This window comes from Sus scrofa, chromosome 1 (genome assembly GCF_054392235.1).
Source record: "Sus scrofa isolate SSC_HxYL_T2T_F1_AM1 chromosome 1, Sscrofa_HxYL_maternal_Yorkshire_Landrace_v2.0, whole genome shotgun sequence".
Classification (NCBI taxonomy): Eukaryota; Metazoa; Chordata; class Mammalia; order Artiodactyla; family Suidae; genus Sus; species Sus scrofa.
The window spans coordinates 38,316,234-38,332,761 of record NC_139383.1 but is presented as its reverse complement, the minus strand read 5'-3'; the positions used below and the strand labels follow the sequence as shown (position 1 = coordinate 38,332,761).

Genomic DNA, 16,528 nt, shown 5'->3' with positions numbered 1-16,528 from the left:
TTAGGATATTCATTTTTGTTCATTTTCCGTGGAGCATTAGGAAATCACAAAGTTCACATTGTTATTATTGCATTGTCATTAGCAATGTCTCAGCAGGCATTTACATCGCCTTTCACCAAATGCATTTACATTGTTCAGCATCCCCAGGTTGTGTGTATATGTGTGTGTATGTTTTAGTCACATTCACTGCTTTGTATCCAAATGAGACCTGTATCACACATTAGGCACCTGCAGTAGAATCGCACCATGTCCCCAAACGCTCTTTTCCTCTGCTCCTTAGAGTTCAAGCCAAATCACCTTACATCAAATCCATGCAGTTTTGGACTAGAATCTCTGAGTTGCCTCGGGCTTTACTCTTTGGCTCAAACCAATTTTTGTAAACATTGGGTACATAGAAACCTCTTCAGATGTAAAATTTAATTAATTAATTAATCTCACAGATTTATATTAAATCTACTTTGGGAGGGGCATTTGGGCTAGATTTTACCAGCACAGAGGAGACAATCTGAGTTAGTTAGGCTAAAGAACTCCACATACACTAAAGAACAGCTCCCATGCTCAGTTTTAGATGTACCTGGGGAGGCTTATTGTGATTAGATTTCCACATTAGATTTTTCTGGTAATTATATCTTAAAGCCCTTAAGTTCAAGTGAAATTCACAGAAGTCACAGGTGATGCAACTAAATTATTGGTCATGAGTGTATATATAACATTTGAAATAAATCTTGTTATATCTTCAGTAATTAGAAGTGGTCCTTTAGGGAGTCACTCAGAAACTAAAGAGGGAGCAATAATATAAAACCTTCTTTAGGGCAGAAGAATAGTTTAATTTATAGTTCTTTATTTGATACAATGACTGATGAACTTCAGACCTCATGCACAAAAATCTCTGATCTATATTCCCAGAACTGACTTATCTTTTTGTTTCTCAGATTTATCCCCCAAGTACTTTACACAGAGACATCTGCAGCGATGCCCTCATCAACAGGGCTAATCAGTTTTGTTATTCAGGCTTCGAGGGAGACTGGCTGGTAGCAGAGCAGATGGGAAGAGCAAGGTCTGGGCCCTGCACCTTCGCCCTCAGCCATCTTATCTTTTGCCTTCTAGACAGTCCTGACTTCTTTTACAGTGTTCGCCCAAATAAGTTATATAACTGCAAATTTCTATAGAACAACTATGCATAAGAAAAACAATCATATTACATTGGATTCTGGATTTCACATACACGTAATGTTAAATTAATTCTTTTATTATTTTGTTGCATTTACAAGAAAGACAATTCTAATATTTACCATTTTCCATTTAAACCTTTTTTTTTTTTTGCATAAAGCTTTCTAAGAGATTCAAATAACACTTGATTTGAAGTAATTTAAATGTTCATGTTAAATTGGCCACATTTTTAATGTTGTTAAATATTTTAAAAGAGGAATATGGAGAAATAGACAAATTATTTTAGATTTTCAATGAATACAATCTGAAATGCAAAGTTTAGATTATTATTTCTTCACAATGATTTTACTGTATCATGAAAGATGTATCTTTTATTTGTTTTTGAGGAGTAGTTAATTTTATGATACTGCATTAATGACACTCTGAAAGCAGGCAAAAATTCTTTCTGAATGTTTTGTTGAGCTTAACATGTTTGAATAATTGGTAATATAAGAATTCAGAAAGCTTATGTCATTACTGTAGTAATCAGTATAGACTCTAGTTAAGAAAGGAAGAAAGAAAGAGAAAAAGGTAGTTCCCCTTGTGGCTCAGTGGAAATGAACCTGACTAGTAACCATGAGGATGTGGTTTTGGTCCCTGGCCCCACTCAGTGAGTCCGGGATCTGTCTTTACAGCGAGCTGTGATGTAGGTCACAGACATGAGTTGGATCCCACGTTGCCATGGCTGTGGTGTAGGCTGGCAGCTGAAGCTCCGATTCAACCCGTAGCCTGGGAACTTCCAGATGCCTCAGCAGAAAAAAAAGAGGCTCAGTACTTCCAATTCTAGTGCAAGGAAACTGAAGTGATTCCCAGTAGTGTTATGCATATCTACTGCGTGACACTGATCATCTTGACAGTTTTAATTCACTTGAAGGGAGACAGAAAGACCAAGGGGAGATTGTGAGATTATCACCTAACTTAGCTGATATAATAACACATATATCTTGTGATCTTAGGTACTTTAGAATGTGTTCTGTATAGAACACCATTCAACAAATATTTAAGAATTCCTAAAAGAAAATGAATTCTTCTGGGTTGCTGAGGAGGTAGAAGAATCAGTATGAAATTAGCTAAGGAGAGAAGTCTTCAGGACTGATGTGGACAGACAGTTGGCTGGAAATAAAACTGGGAAATACAAAGCAGAAAGTGAATGAAGAAAGGGTGCAGTTTGTGAGATCAGTGAAACAAAACAGGAAACTAATTAGGCTACTTGGCTAAAATGAGCCAGAGATGGGGGAAAAAGAAGCCAACAAAGGACAAGTATGATAAAGAACCAAAATAAGTATAGAAGTTATAAGATGTTTGGTGCATGACCAATGAAAAGAACTTGGCTAGAATGTCTCTTAACAGGCAGCTGGTAATCAAGGGGGAACCCACCATGAATTGGTGGAAATGAATTAGTGTGTGGGCTTAACAAATACAGTGAGCATTCCAGGATAATGAAAAACAGCACACAAGGATTACACCGTTACAGAGAATTTCTGTGATTTGTAGGCAGCAAAACTACGAATCAGAATCTCATATTTGAGATAAAGAAGTCATAATCTTACTTTCTCCAGCACACTTAGAACAAGGTTACTGAAGCTAAGCAACTCTGAACTGCCACATAGGCATAACTATTCCTGCAGAAGCTTAATGCAAGTTTCCAGAGTCTGAATTAAATTAAGAATGGCCACAATGTTGAAGTATGAATTAGTACCTATAAAGAAGATGAATTTCATATCTACAAATAGTTTAAATTTTTAAAGGAACTTAAGTAGTAAATTTGAAAGTCAGTAATTCTAGTTTACAGAGTACATATAAGAAGAGATCTATATTTATATCTTAATACTTACATATCTTACTACTTATACGTAGACCATAAAAAGAGGAGAAATAATATATAAAATTTTGTGCGCTTTTATTAAGTACCCAGGCCCATATCAGGCTCTTTATGGGCATGATGTCATTTACTCTATATAACTCAATTGGAGTAACTATTACTACACATTTGGGAAATAAGACAACTGAGCCTAGAGGGTTTAAACAAGGTCATAGGCTAATAAGTGTTAAGGGCACAGATGCAAGCTTGTCTCACTGACTCTAGGGTTTAGGTTTTTAACTGCTATATTTAGGTTTTCTCTCTAGCCAGACAGAAAAACAGAAAGGCCAACAAGAAAAGGAGACTTCCCTATGTATCTTTGAAATGTGCAATTTATTTTCTAGGAAGGAATGAAAAAAGAAGCTAAAAGGCAGAAGTGAGTCCTTTCTCATTTTTGTTTTTCCTTGGTGATGTTTGTGGTCTTATTAATATCATACTAGATTAAGATGTTTCTTTTAATGCTGTTTCTGTTCAATGAAAGGTAAATTTCCTTCCATGGATTCTGTGAGGTCCCCAAAAGCTACTGCATAGTTTTCTTATTAAGAATTATGAGTAAACTACTTATAATTTCTAGTTATTATAAAATTACTTATAATGAGGATTTTATTTTTAAATTTTTATTATAGTTATAATATTTTGTCAATTTATGCTATACAGCAAAGTGACCTAGTCATATATATAAATATGATATACATACACATTCTTTTTCTCACATTATCCTCCGTCTTCCTCCACCACAAGTGTCTAGATATAGTTCCCTGTGCTATGCAGCAGGATCTCATTGCTTATCCACTCCAAATGCAATACTTTGCATCTACTAACCCCAAACTCCCAGTCCTACTCCCTCCCCCTCCCCCTTGGAAACCGTAAGTCTGTTCTCCATGTCCATAAGTTTTTTTTTCCCTGTAGATAGGTTCATTTGTGCCATATATTAGATTTCCGATATTAATTGATGTCATATGGTATTTGTCTTTCTCTTTCTGACTTACTTCACTTAGTATGAGAGTCTCTAGTTCCATCCATGTTGCTGCAAATGGCATTATTTTGTCCTTTTTATGGCTGAGTAGTATTCCATTGTGTACATATACTACATCTTCTTAATCCATTCATCTGTCTATAGACATTTAGGTTGTTTCCATGTCTTAGTTATTGTGAATAGTGCTGCAATGAAAATATAGGTACAGGTATCTTTTCAAGGAAAGTTTTGTCCAGATATATGCCCAAGAGTAGGATTACTGGGTCATATGGTAGTTCTATATTTAGTTTTCTGAGATACCTCCATTTTGTTTTCCGTAGTGGTTGTACCAATTTACATTCCCACCAACCATGGAGGGTACCTTTACTCCACACCATCTCCAGCATTTGTTATTTGTTGACTTCTTAATGATAGCCATTCTGACTGGTGTGAGGTGGTACCTCATGGTAGTTTTGATTTGCATTTCTCTAATAATTAGTGATGTTGAGCATTTTTTTATATGCTTGTTGGCCATCTGTATATCTTCTTTGGAGAAATTTCAATTCAGGTCTTTTGCCCATTTTTCATTTGGGTTTTTGGTTTTTTAAAAACAAGGAGACATAACTCTCCTAGACTTCAGACAATATTATAAAGCTACAGCAATCCAGTCAGTGTGGTACTGGTGCAAAAACATACATATAGACCAATGGAACAGAATAGAGAACCCAGAAATAAACCCAGACACCTATGGTCACTTAATCTTCAACAAAGGAGGCAAGAATATAAAATGGGAAAAAGACAGTTCCTTCAGCAAGTGGTGCTGGGAAAACTGGACAGTTGCATGTAAATCAATGGAACTGAACATACCTTCACACCACGCACAAAAATAAACTCAGAATGGTTTAAAGACTTAAACATAAGACACCATAAAACTCATAGAAGAGAACATGGGCAAAACATTTTCTGACATCAACTGTACAATTTTTTTTTAGGTCAGTCTCCCAAGGCAACAGAAATAAAAACAAAAATAAACCAATGTGACCTAATAAAACTTACAAGCTTTTTTTTTGCACAGCAAAGGAAACCATAAAAAACAAAACAAAAGCAAAAAGACAACCTACAGAATAGGAGAAAATAATTTCAAATGAGGCATCCAATGAGGATTTTATTTTTAAATTGTAATACTTTTATCAACACTAATAAACAACCAGTTTCACAATTATTTTTAAAACATGACAGAGAAGAAGAAGACAACATGTATTGCCACTTGGCTTGTGTATCAGTATATATACAGCATTGACAAGTACCATAAGAAGAGGACACATCTCAAATAAAACAGACTCAAAAAAGATAAAATTGTAGTCTAGACTGTGACACTATTTTTATGAGTTTGCTAAGTCACTTTACCTCGATGAATTCTTATTTACATAAAGGGAAATCGCTTCCTGTTCCAATTTCTGTGAATTGGTTATCATATTTCCACAAAGAGGAAACTGGAAATTAAATAGTGTGGGTACTGCAGATATACCCTTTGTTGATTAGATCTGAACAAAATCATTTTAATTTCTCAGGAGACAATAAAGAATTCTTTAACTTCAAAATCTTAAATATTCAGTTTCCAATTGTTCATTGCTACCATATAAAATTGATTTTTTTATATTGAACTTGTACTCTAGGTTTTTGCTGAGCTGATTGTTTCTATTAGCCTGTTTTTGTAGGGATTTTATATTAAACAATCCTTAGAGTCTGAAAATAGTTTTAGCTCTCCCTTTCTAATCTCTGTGACTTGTATTTACTTATTTTTTGCCTTATTTCACTGGCTAGGACTAGTAGTACAATGTCCTACGGTAGTGATGAGAGCAGACATCTTTGCCTTATTCCTCATCTTAAAAGAAAAGCATTCAATGTCTTGCCATTAAGTATGGTGTTGGCTATTGGTATTTTCTAGATATTCTTTATTATGTTGAGGAAGTTTCCACTTATTGCTAGTTTTCAGTGAATTATTTTTATGGGGGTGTGAGTTTTGCCAAGTGTTTTTTTTCTGTATTTATCAAGATGATCATATTTTTAAAAATTTTTTGGTTAACATGTTGTATTTTAATGAGGTATTTGCATTAATCTCCCTAAATACTCTTTTATCTTATACCCTGGTATTTAGCATTATACATTAAATATAGTAGGCAATTAACAGATACCTATTCTGTGACTAACACATGAATGCTGATCACTGTGCTAGCTGCTCAGAATTCTCTAGGTTACATATTTTGTTTCCTATCTCTGTAAGTACAATTCTTGTTTCTGCAATACATTTTAGGTTGCAAATATGTAAAAATTAATCGATTATGTACATGAGTAATTGATGGTATGATTTTCCACTTATAACTTTGAAATCAAGCCTAGGCAGAATATAAAATATTCTGTGTATAAAATACACAGGCCCAACCATTTCCTTAAAATGCTCATGTAAGTGGATTGTAGACATAGTATATGTGTCCATACTAAAAACCACACAAGCATAGATATAATGCTCTTTTGGGCAAATGAATTATTTAGAGGTGTATCTGTGTCTCAATGTGTATATGTACATTTTCCTATCCTTAAAATCATTTTTATCACCTTGAATAAGTCACTTTCAGTTTACTTTTCTAATCACTAATAGAAAATGAAAGCATATCTTGCTTAGTGAAACTTTCTCAGCAATAACCCACCAGATATTTCAGCTGTTTTTTGGGCTTCTACTCTCTCTCTATTTTCCTCTCCCATACAACTCACTTGCTTATGGTGGCTTTTATTAGAAATAATGGATTATTTTGTTGAACTGCTGTAAACCATTAAATAATATTTTTCTGACCCAGAGTTCAGTTCATGAAGTCACTACCATATATAATGGAGTACTTATAAAGTTAGGTTATATTCTCTAGTAAAAATGGTGCTAAAGTAATGTAAAACTGCTTTTATATAATATGGAATATAAAATGTTACTACTCAATCACATATATGCTCTTCATTATACACATTGTGACATTTAGTGCAGATGTAAGGGCTTCTTAGAGGAGAATGTAATGAAATATATGTCCTGAAATGGTGAGCATTCTTTCAGGGGTAGATGTATTAATAATATGCTTTGGGATGAGACTGTGCATGGGAATAAAGATAAAATGCCTCAGTGAATAGAGTATTGCCATTGAGTTTATTCTCCAGCTGGGTACTATGAATTTCTTGTCAGCTCATAGTATCACCTGATTAAGTAACAGAAAACCTGTGGTTTCCTCTTATTTTCCATTACAAATAGAAACCTAGAAGGATACAAACTATCCGCAGGTTTTATCTTATATGTGAATTTTCAGTTCTATAGGGACCCTGTGGTTATCCATGTGCAGGGGTTCCTTTTAGTCCATTAGTTTAAAATAGATATTTCTGTTTAAATCAGGATGGAAACTCTGTTTCAATAAAACTTATTTACTGTTACTATTTCAGGGGAGACAGTGCATATCGGTTTTATGAGGGTTTTTTGTAAGTTAACAAAAAATGACTTTTTAAGCATTGTTTTTTAACTATGTCACTATTCCTTTTTTTTTTTTTTTTTTGTTAAGAATAGTCAGCTTCTATATCACCAAACAAATTCAGGATTATGTTCATATTTTACCCGTCTCATACAAATGGATGGAATGGGTCCTTTCATATTGTCTGGGACATGAAAATGATTAGCATTATATTCCTTTGCTTTCATTTCTTAAACCATAAGTTTTTGACAATATCACTGTCTTTAGGAGCCAGGGAATATGGTTATACTTATTAAGAATTTTTCTATGAAAGATACCATTTTCACAATTTCCCCCAAGGATTCAGTGATAATGAGAAACAAAATGAGAGACATAATGGAAAGTTTGTGTAGAAATGAAATAAATGTAGTGGACACAGTGACACTATCTAATCCCCTCATCAGTGTAAGTTATAGTGATTTGAAAAAAAAATTAAATCATTTTCTAAAACATTGTTATTTGGTCTCTACGGCCATACCACCCTGAACGCGCCCCATCTCGTCTAAAACTTTGTCATTTGGATGTATAAAGGAGAGATTACTCACTGGGATGTATGTGGAGAAGAGAAACTAAGATTCTGTCCTCTCTACATAAACCCTGGCTAACTAACAAAAACCCTGACCAGAAAAGGACAGGAAAGGAAGGGGAGAAGAACAGTGTTCTTAAGGTTTTTAGCATGGATTATGGAAGTATTATCCTGATCAGAAGGTCTTCAAAGAAGACAAAAGTCTTCATTTATTACATGTGTTTAGAAAACTCCTAGGAGTTCCTTACGTGGCTCAGCGTTTAACAAGCACTGTTAAGATCCATGAGGATTTGGGTTTGATCCCTGGCCTTGCTCAGTGGGTTAAGGATCAGGTGTTGCTGTGAGCTGTGGTGTAGGTTGCAGACATGGCTCAGATCCTGCATTGCTGTGGCTCTGGCGTAGGCCAGCGGCTACAGCCCTGATTGGACCCCTACCCTGGGAACCTCCATATGCCATGGGTGTGGCCCTAAAAAGACAAAAAGACCAAATAAATAAATACATAAATAAAAATAAAAAATTCCTAATGTAGTGTACTTGTAATATTGGAAGCCATAGCAGGCAATAGCCTGGTTATTAGTGGATTAATTTCTCAGCTCCCTAATAAACTGGTTCTGAGGGAGTGGAACAAACAGAACTGTATAGCAAGTCTGGGAATATATAGCAAGTCTGGGAATGGTAGGCTTTGTTTAGAATGTTACGTAAATGACCACTTATTTTAAAAGAGATTAATCATATTTTCTCTCAGCAGTTACTATTTTTTCACAATGTTGTGTGTGGAAAAACGGAGTCTCTTAACAATGTGGTATTGATCTGGATGAAACAAGATCAATAGGTATTATGGTTACTCAGTGACTAGGTTATTAGAAAAAATAAATTTGGAATTATCCTACTGGCTGATATTACAAGAAATGCTCAAATTTGCTTACATGTTGCAGTGTATTTATTGTTCATTTCCAAATACAAATAAGCCTTTCCTGATGTTGTCAACTTTATCAAATGCTACAATTATGTATTTTTTTGCAAAAATGTTACTGATCTACATAATACAGCTTTTTTTTTTTTTTTTTTTGGTCTTTTTTTTTTTTTTTTCCTTGGGCCTCACCCTCGGCATGTGGAGGTTCCCAAGCTAGGGGTCTAATTGGAGCTGTAGCTGACGGCCTACACCACAGCCACAGCAACACAGGATCCGAGCTGCATCTGTGACCAACACCACAGCTTACAGCAACATCAGATCCTTAACGCACTGAGTGAGGCCAGGGATTGAACCCGAAACCTCATGGTTCCTAGTCGGATTCATTAGCCACTGAGCCACGACAGGAACTCCTAAGACAGCTTTATATATATAATTTACTCTGGCTAACACTGCTTAACATATCCAAGTTCACTGTGTCATTGTATGAGAAACAATGAAAAGAGTAGTGTATTAGTACTACCTTTTTATGTAAAGTTCACTGTACATACATATCTCTGTCCAAAAAAAAAATATATGTTTTTTTGATATTTTCACAAGCATTGCTGATTCGTGTCTCAGAAAAACCTCAAGGAAAACACAGGGCATGTGTTTTTATCCTCTTGTTTGATGGGTACATTTGAGTGACAAAGATTCAAGGGAATTTCTGAAACTGGCAGAACCAGTTGGTGACAGACGTAGACTCCTGATTCAATTTCTTAAATTTGCATGTGCTTGTCAGACTCACTAGCTTTTAACATTTCCCTTTTCCCCATGATGGCTTTCTGTGCTTAATTGAATAAGTATACTTTTTTTCACATAGGGGTGATTACCATCGGCAATTTTGACATTGTCACAGCTGGTCTGTAGTGTAAAATACATAGGAACTAGCGTCTGAGGCTCCAGTGCTGAGGAACGTTCAAAGGCATCATGCCTGTTCCCAGTCCACACATTTTCTGTACATGGACCCGGGTAAAAACCCCTCAGAAGCAAGACTGCACTTGTGGACACCTGCACAGCCGGCACACATTCCTTAGGGTGGAATGTGCAAGCTTTCTAGACTTGCAAGATGAGAATTGCAGTTAAGAGACACAACAGGCTTCTGAAGAAAAAGGCTTCTTTTCACGCTCTGTGGGCATCTTTTGTAGCCCAATGAACCATTGACGGAAAATGAGACAACAGTTCAGAAAGAGACAGAAGGAGAATGTGAGGGAATATCTGACAGGTCACCAACGAGACCTCGTACACTGTATGTGTGTGTCTCTCTGGATTCAGAATTGATTTTTCTATTAATTAGAACTGTCTGTTTATTTCACATGGACAGTGGAAGTTTAATCTTTTTTTTTTTCTTATGCTGTGTAAAAAAATTCCAAATGAGGCATTTTCTGATAAAATTCAAATCTATTATTAGGGGCAGAAAAGGTTTATGAATTGCTTTGTTCACATAACATAGTAAATGAAACAAAACTAGAATCTAGCCAGAAAGTGAAATTAGATCTTTACACAAATTCTAATGGAGTTATTCTAGCAACTTCCTGTGAGTCATAAGAATTTAATGAAAGTCAGAAAGAGCCATGGAAAGAGACACACAGGGCCCATGACATTCTCCTTTTTTAAACATGGATTAGGATGTTGTCTTCTGTCATAATAATATATAAATAGAGGTTAGTTTTGATTGCTCTACCATAAATGTAGATGTAGGGAAGGAATATAATTCATTGTTTTTATTGGCGTTTTATTTTAAAATACTGAAGTTCATTTGCAAAAAATTATGGGGTTGGCAGTGAGGACTTTAGACAACACTAAGTTACTAGAGGTTCTTGTTCTCTGAAGGTAAAAGATGCTGAAATCCTAGAATCTATGGCTTGCAACCAGCGGATCTTTCAAAAAAGGTATATTGGGAAGATAAACAAGAAATGGCTTAAGAAAACTTATCCAGTTTTATATCTGCCAGTGCAAGGCAACGTAGCACAAAATAAGTTCCAGGGTGCTCAAAGTATACAGAGATTTGGAAATTAACAAAAAGAAAAAAACCAACAAAAACTGAGATGGATGAAGTGATGGATGATGTGATGGATCACGCCTACCAGAGAGATGAATATTAGCATTTTAGTATTTCAAAAGTGATGCATATGAAGTGGGTTGTGGGTATATTCTAGAGAGAAGAAATGATGATATGTATGAAAGTGCAAGAGCAGGACATGGTAAGCAAGAAACAGGGATGGAGAAGTGGTTCGGAAAAAGAGGTTGAAAACCTATAAGGCACTTGCATTTAGCAAGACAAGGAGATGAGGAGAATTAACAGCAGACAACATAAGAGGTTATGTAAAGAGTTTAGAGTTAATACAGTAGGCAGAAAAAAGAGCCCTTGAAAAGTCTTGAACAGGAAAATTTCATGGGTTAAATATACCTTACAGGTTAAAAGAAAAAGGTACTGGATAAATTGAGTACCACATGAAGTTCTTTCTTTTTTTGCCAAATGGAAGTGGTGAATGCCTCTAGGTCTTTTACATGATAATTGCTGCTGGGGTAAAAGAGGACTTAAAAGAAATAGAAAGAGATGCATTTCAGAGACATTCCGAGGGAAAAGATAATAGAACTCAATGATGGGTTATCTCTGATGGAGTCAGATAAAACAGAACGATTAAAAAATGAGCCCCTGGTTTTTGATCCCCCAGGAAATTAGGAGGAAATTGCAACTGAAAATGACCAGAAAGGATGACTGCCAACTAATCAGTTTTTATTGTGTGTCTTCTTAAAGAAGGCACAATTTAAGCATTATGCATGAGCCAAAGAAAGGTAGGGCCCAGTACCATTCTCTTGCCTGATGATTGGAGAGTGGGGGGGTGTGTGTGTGTTGTGGGTTTACATGTTAATGTGTAATACTAAGTTATCAACACAATAGCCACAAAGATATATCACCAGTACCAGTCTTCCAGTCTGATGTTTTTTCTTATTAACTTCAGCTGTTGCAGGAATAGGTTTTGTGTACTTTGTGTCTTGAATTAAGTACCACAGCACTTAACTACCTTGTCACCTAGAAACCCGGAAATTAATACTGTAACACTCCTTCCTTTAGAAAACTGGAAGAAAGTACCCTACCCAGAGCTATCTATTATATAACCTACACTTTAATGTAATTAGAACAAGCAGGCAAATCAATACAAGGTCTTGTATTTACAAAATCACTGGATGCATAGTCAATATGGTTCCATGTGGAATAAGGGCAAGCCACAGTGAAGTTTCAGATGGATTTTTTTTTTTTTTTTTTTTTTGGCCTACCTTGACTTATTATTCTTTTTGTGCTTATTCTGGCAAAATATCGCATAATGTTTAAGAATGTCAGAAAAAAATATGATTTTCTCCTTGCCATTGTGTGCTTATTCTCAGCCCTGTTTAAAACAGCTGCTCTGAAATAACTGAGTTATCTGAAGTGTCACCAGCTCTACTTTTAGCAACACAGTATGCTTTTCGTAAACTTCTCCAAATGGCTAGAATTTGTAGGTACTAGGTACGGTAGGTGTACTAGAATTTGTTCTTGTCCTTCATTTCACGGTATATACTTTTGTTTTGTGGGGGTCAGATGAAAAGGATTGTGTTTGCATTTGTTCTATGAACAACTTGCTTATATAAACTATTCATTTTTCATACAGTTAGCTAATGGTTGGTGAGCACATACAGTCAGACATAATACAGTCATATGGTCGTGCGGGGAAGACAAGCATGAGAGAGCATGAGAAATGTTATGATTTGGATCAGTAGAGAGTTATTGGGACATGAAAGAGACACAAATCACCCAGTCTGAGTGTAACAGGGTAGGTCGGAATATGCTGGGAGAGAACACACCCCTAAACTGGGTCATATAATAGAGGATGCACTGGGCAAGGGAGTTGGAAAGGCTTTAGAGGCAATTAGTGAAATTGGAGAGTTCAGTACCCACCAGATTATTAACTACCTTGCATCCCATGCCAAGGAGTTTAAATTCTACCCGAAGGGTACTTAGTAAGGAGGAGTGTGAAATGATTAGCTTCATGCTGGGGAAGATCAGTGGCAATGTGACATTTGCTTGGACGGAATAAAGGCTGGAGTCGTGGGATCCATTATGAGGCTGGTGAGGCAACCCATAGAGAGAGTCTGTTAGCCTGAACAAAGACAGTACCAATGGGACAGAGACAGGAAGATGTATCCGATAGCTGTGAGAATCAAAGGGAATCTAGATCTTTCTGCTATGGAAGCCATTACGTTTTTCATCTTACCTCGGCACCTTTCTTTGCCCTCTATTTACCTGAGATTCTTTTATATATGCTGATGGACATATTTTCTTTCTTTCTTTTTTAAAGTCGCACCCACGGCATATGGAGGTTCCCAGGCTAGGGGTTGGATCAGAGCTGTAGCCACCAGCCTACACCACAGCCACAGCAACACCAGATCCGAGGCACGTCTGCAACCTACACCACAGCTCACGGAAATGCCAGAGCCTTAACCCCCTGAGCGAGGCCAGGGATCGAACCTGCAACCTCATGATTCCTAGTCGGATTTGTTTCCACTACACCACAACGGGAACTCCAGGACATATTTTCTGTTTTTATTAAATGATGGGTCGATACTGTAGTACAGTATTTTGTCTTTTTAAGCAAATATTCACAAGAGGTTTGACACCTTGCAACAATGTATTAAAGTGCTCGCCCAAGGCGGTTTCTTAAATATAATCCATTTAAAATATAAATGTCACTGGATCATTTTAGCCCATTGTTCTAAAAAAACCTGCTACCCTGTACTAGTTTCAACAATAGAGATTATCACACATATAGAAATATTATCAAGTCCTTCGTGTCATAATTTTCTCTAAAATCAGTGCCTGGGGCAATAGGAAACTAATTTTTAGAGGATTAATAACTTTCTTATCCTTTAAAAAAAAAAACAAGTATGTAGAAATCCTCAAAGGGGAACATTAAATTAGGAAGAAAAAATCATTTCAATTGCACCTACTATTTAATCAAGTAAAATGATAAGCTATTCTTCACTGTGCAGAACCTAGTATTAAAAGTCAATAGCCAACAAAGTTTTTTGTTTGTTTGTTTTTAATAACTGCACCCTCAGCATGTGGAAGTTCCCAGTCCAGGGACTGAATCCGAGCTGCAACTATGACCTACGCTGGATCCTTTAACTTGTGCCAAGCCAGGGATTGAGCCTGTACCTCTGCAGTTACCCTAACTGTACCACAGCAGGAACTCCAACAACACAAATTCTTTTTACAACCAACAGGTGCCATACAGATAAACTAAGATTACAGATTCATAGAATTATAGAGTTAGAAGGAATCCCTGAAATCAAGCTTTCAAATAGGAGTATTTAGTTAGCAGTAAAGCTAGATCTTCATTTTGAAAAATAATTTTGAATTTAAAAGGTCCAGACAACTCAGAAAACATATGCCCTCTATGCTCAAGAATGCAGTTTGGAGCATATTTCACTGTAAAATGACATTCATTTTTGACAATATAAATGATTTTCATGACAGTAGTCAACTATGTGTTCCTTTTGGGTTAAAAAAAAATCATCTGTTACACCTCGGTACTAATTTTAGTGCCTGCATCAGCGTCTGCCTTAATATTTGCTATTTAAGAAACTCAAACAAAACTAGGACAAGCCATCATGCAAAATTATAGGCAGGGGGGTAGAGGGGATGTTCATGTTGCCAGAAAATCCAGGGCCCAACTGGATCTGGGAGCTCAGGCAATGTCACCAAGACGCCACCTCTCTGCTCTTTGTCTCTGCATTGGCTTCCTTCTCAGGCAGGTTTTCCCTTCAGTCAATCAGTAAACTAACTCAGCTCATTAAGACCAGAGCCTCTTGCCCAGTAGCGACAGAACACTCAGAATGTGGTCTGCTTGAACGATGTGGGCCCACTAGCCATATCGATGTTCCTTTAGGCCTCTTCTCAAGTCACCCGGCATCATGGTGCTGTGACTGAAGGAAGGAGAACACTGACTGTCCAGGTCTGGGCACATGTCTGCTCCTGGTCAGTGGACTAGAACCACCTGGACTGAGACTGGCCAGAAGGTGGTTCCCTAAGAAAAAACCCTGGTGGCCTCAGGAGAAAAAAGAGGAGAGGGGGCTGGTAAAAACATCAGATGTTCTCTACACTGCAATTTTGTGATTCTCTTCCCTGTATTTGCCATTCATGTTATCATTTTTTTTTTTTTTTTGTCCCTGTGCCTACTCTTATCAAACTAAACATTACATTAAGCTTTTTTTTTTTTTTTTTGTCTGGGTAGCCCTTTTTCTAATCAAAACTTGTTCCTAATGAGTAAATGCCCCTCTTGTCCTAATCCTAATAGGTCCTTTTGTTTTATTCTATCCTCCTATCCTTGGGTATCCAGAGTTGATTATTACAGACAGCATGAAGGGGTGTAGAAGTGTCTTGAGGTCCTGGCCAGTGCATGGACTCAAATTCCAGAAACCAGAGTGTTATTTCTAGCACTTATCACCATGGCTTTCCTCTTGCCCACCATGAGGAGACTGGGGTTACCATGGACCTCTTCCACCTCTGATGCTTCATGACTCCTGCAGAGAAGACAGGTGTGTCTTGCTATAAGGCAGGAGTTGGAAGTGTGTGAGGTTTCTTCTTGGTGTGTGTATCCCTTACCCATGGCCTGTTTCCCTAATACATGGGTCCCTCGCTTAGGGTCTCTCCTTGCTTAATGCTCAGCCTGGGTCTCCCTCAAATTCAGAAAATGAACAAAGACTTGTATGCATATAGTTATTTGGGAAGTGATCCCAGGGAGTAGGAATAAGGGACCAGAAAAACGAAATAAGGAAGGAGAAAAGCTAATAAGAAGGTGAATTATTGACTTCACAGGGAAACTAGGGCTAGATTTTACCAGGACCTTCTGAGGAAATTATAGAATGCCTAAGGGTGACAGGGAGAAGCATGACCCAATGAGTCTGTCCATCATTGTAGAGGATTTTTCTTTGGGGCACAGACCTTCCTACTCAGCCAAGAGTTTCCAGGCCAGAAAGCAAAAGACAGTAATGCATGTTTGAGACAAGATGATGTCAGCATACAGTGAAGTCTTTTTGGAACTGTGTGATGTAGCCAGGGCTGGAGTCAGAAATGAGGCCAATACAATATGAAATGGAGACAAGAGTTTTCTAGTGTACATGCCTTGCTCTCTGGACTTCTCAAAGCTCTCTCTCACATGCATGAGATATAATGCAGATTGTCTGCTATGCTTGAACTTGTCTGTGACCACGGACAAGACACTAAACTCTGCAGCGAATGGCCTTCTCCTGGCCCTCTTGCCTTGTCTTGCTTATCTTTTCATGTTTCTCCCGGCTTAGCCAGTCCCCTGCACTTAAAAGTTGATGCTGCTCTTGAAAGATGTGACTTGTCCCAAGTGAACAAATTGCCTCCACTCTGATTAATGTGGGTTATGTGCAGTCTACCAGTAATAATAATTATTCTAAGAAAATGTCATATGAATAT

At 36.9% G+C, this 16,528-nt stretch overlaps 1 protein-coding gene and 1 long non-coding RNA gene across 30 annotated transcripts in view; both read left to right on the top strand.

The window, feature by feature from the left end:
• NKAIN2 (sodium/potassium transporting ATPase interacting 2) overlaps positions 1-16,528 on the top strand; it is a 1,025,455-nt gene that overhangs the window by 732,615 nt on the left and 276,312 nt on the right. The gene's annotated exons all lie outside the window — the stretch shown is intronic.
• LOC146406037 (uncharacterized) lies at positions 11,330-15,849 on the top strand. Its single transcript, XR_014804782.1, has 2 exons — positions 11,330-12,250; positions 13,404-15,849. It is a non-coding gene; the product is annotated as an uncharacterized LOC146406037 (long non-coding RNA).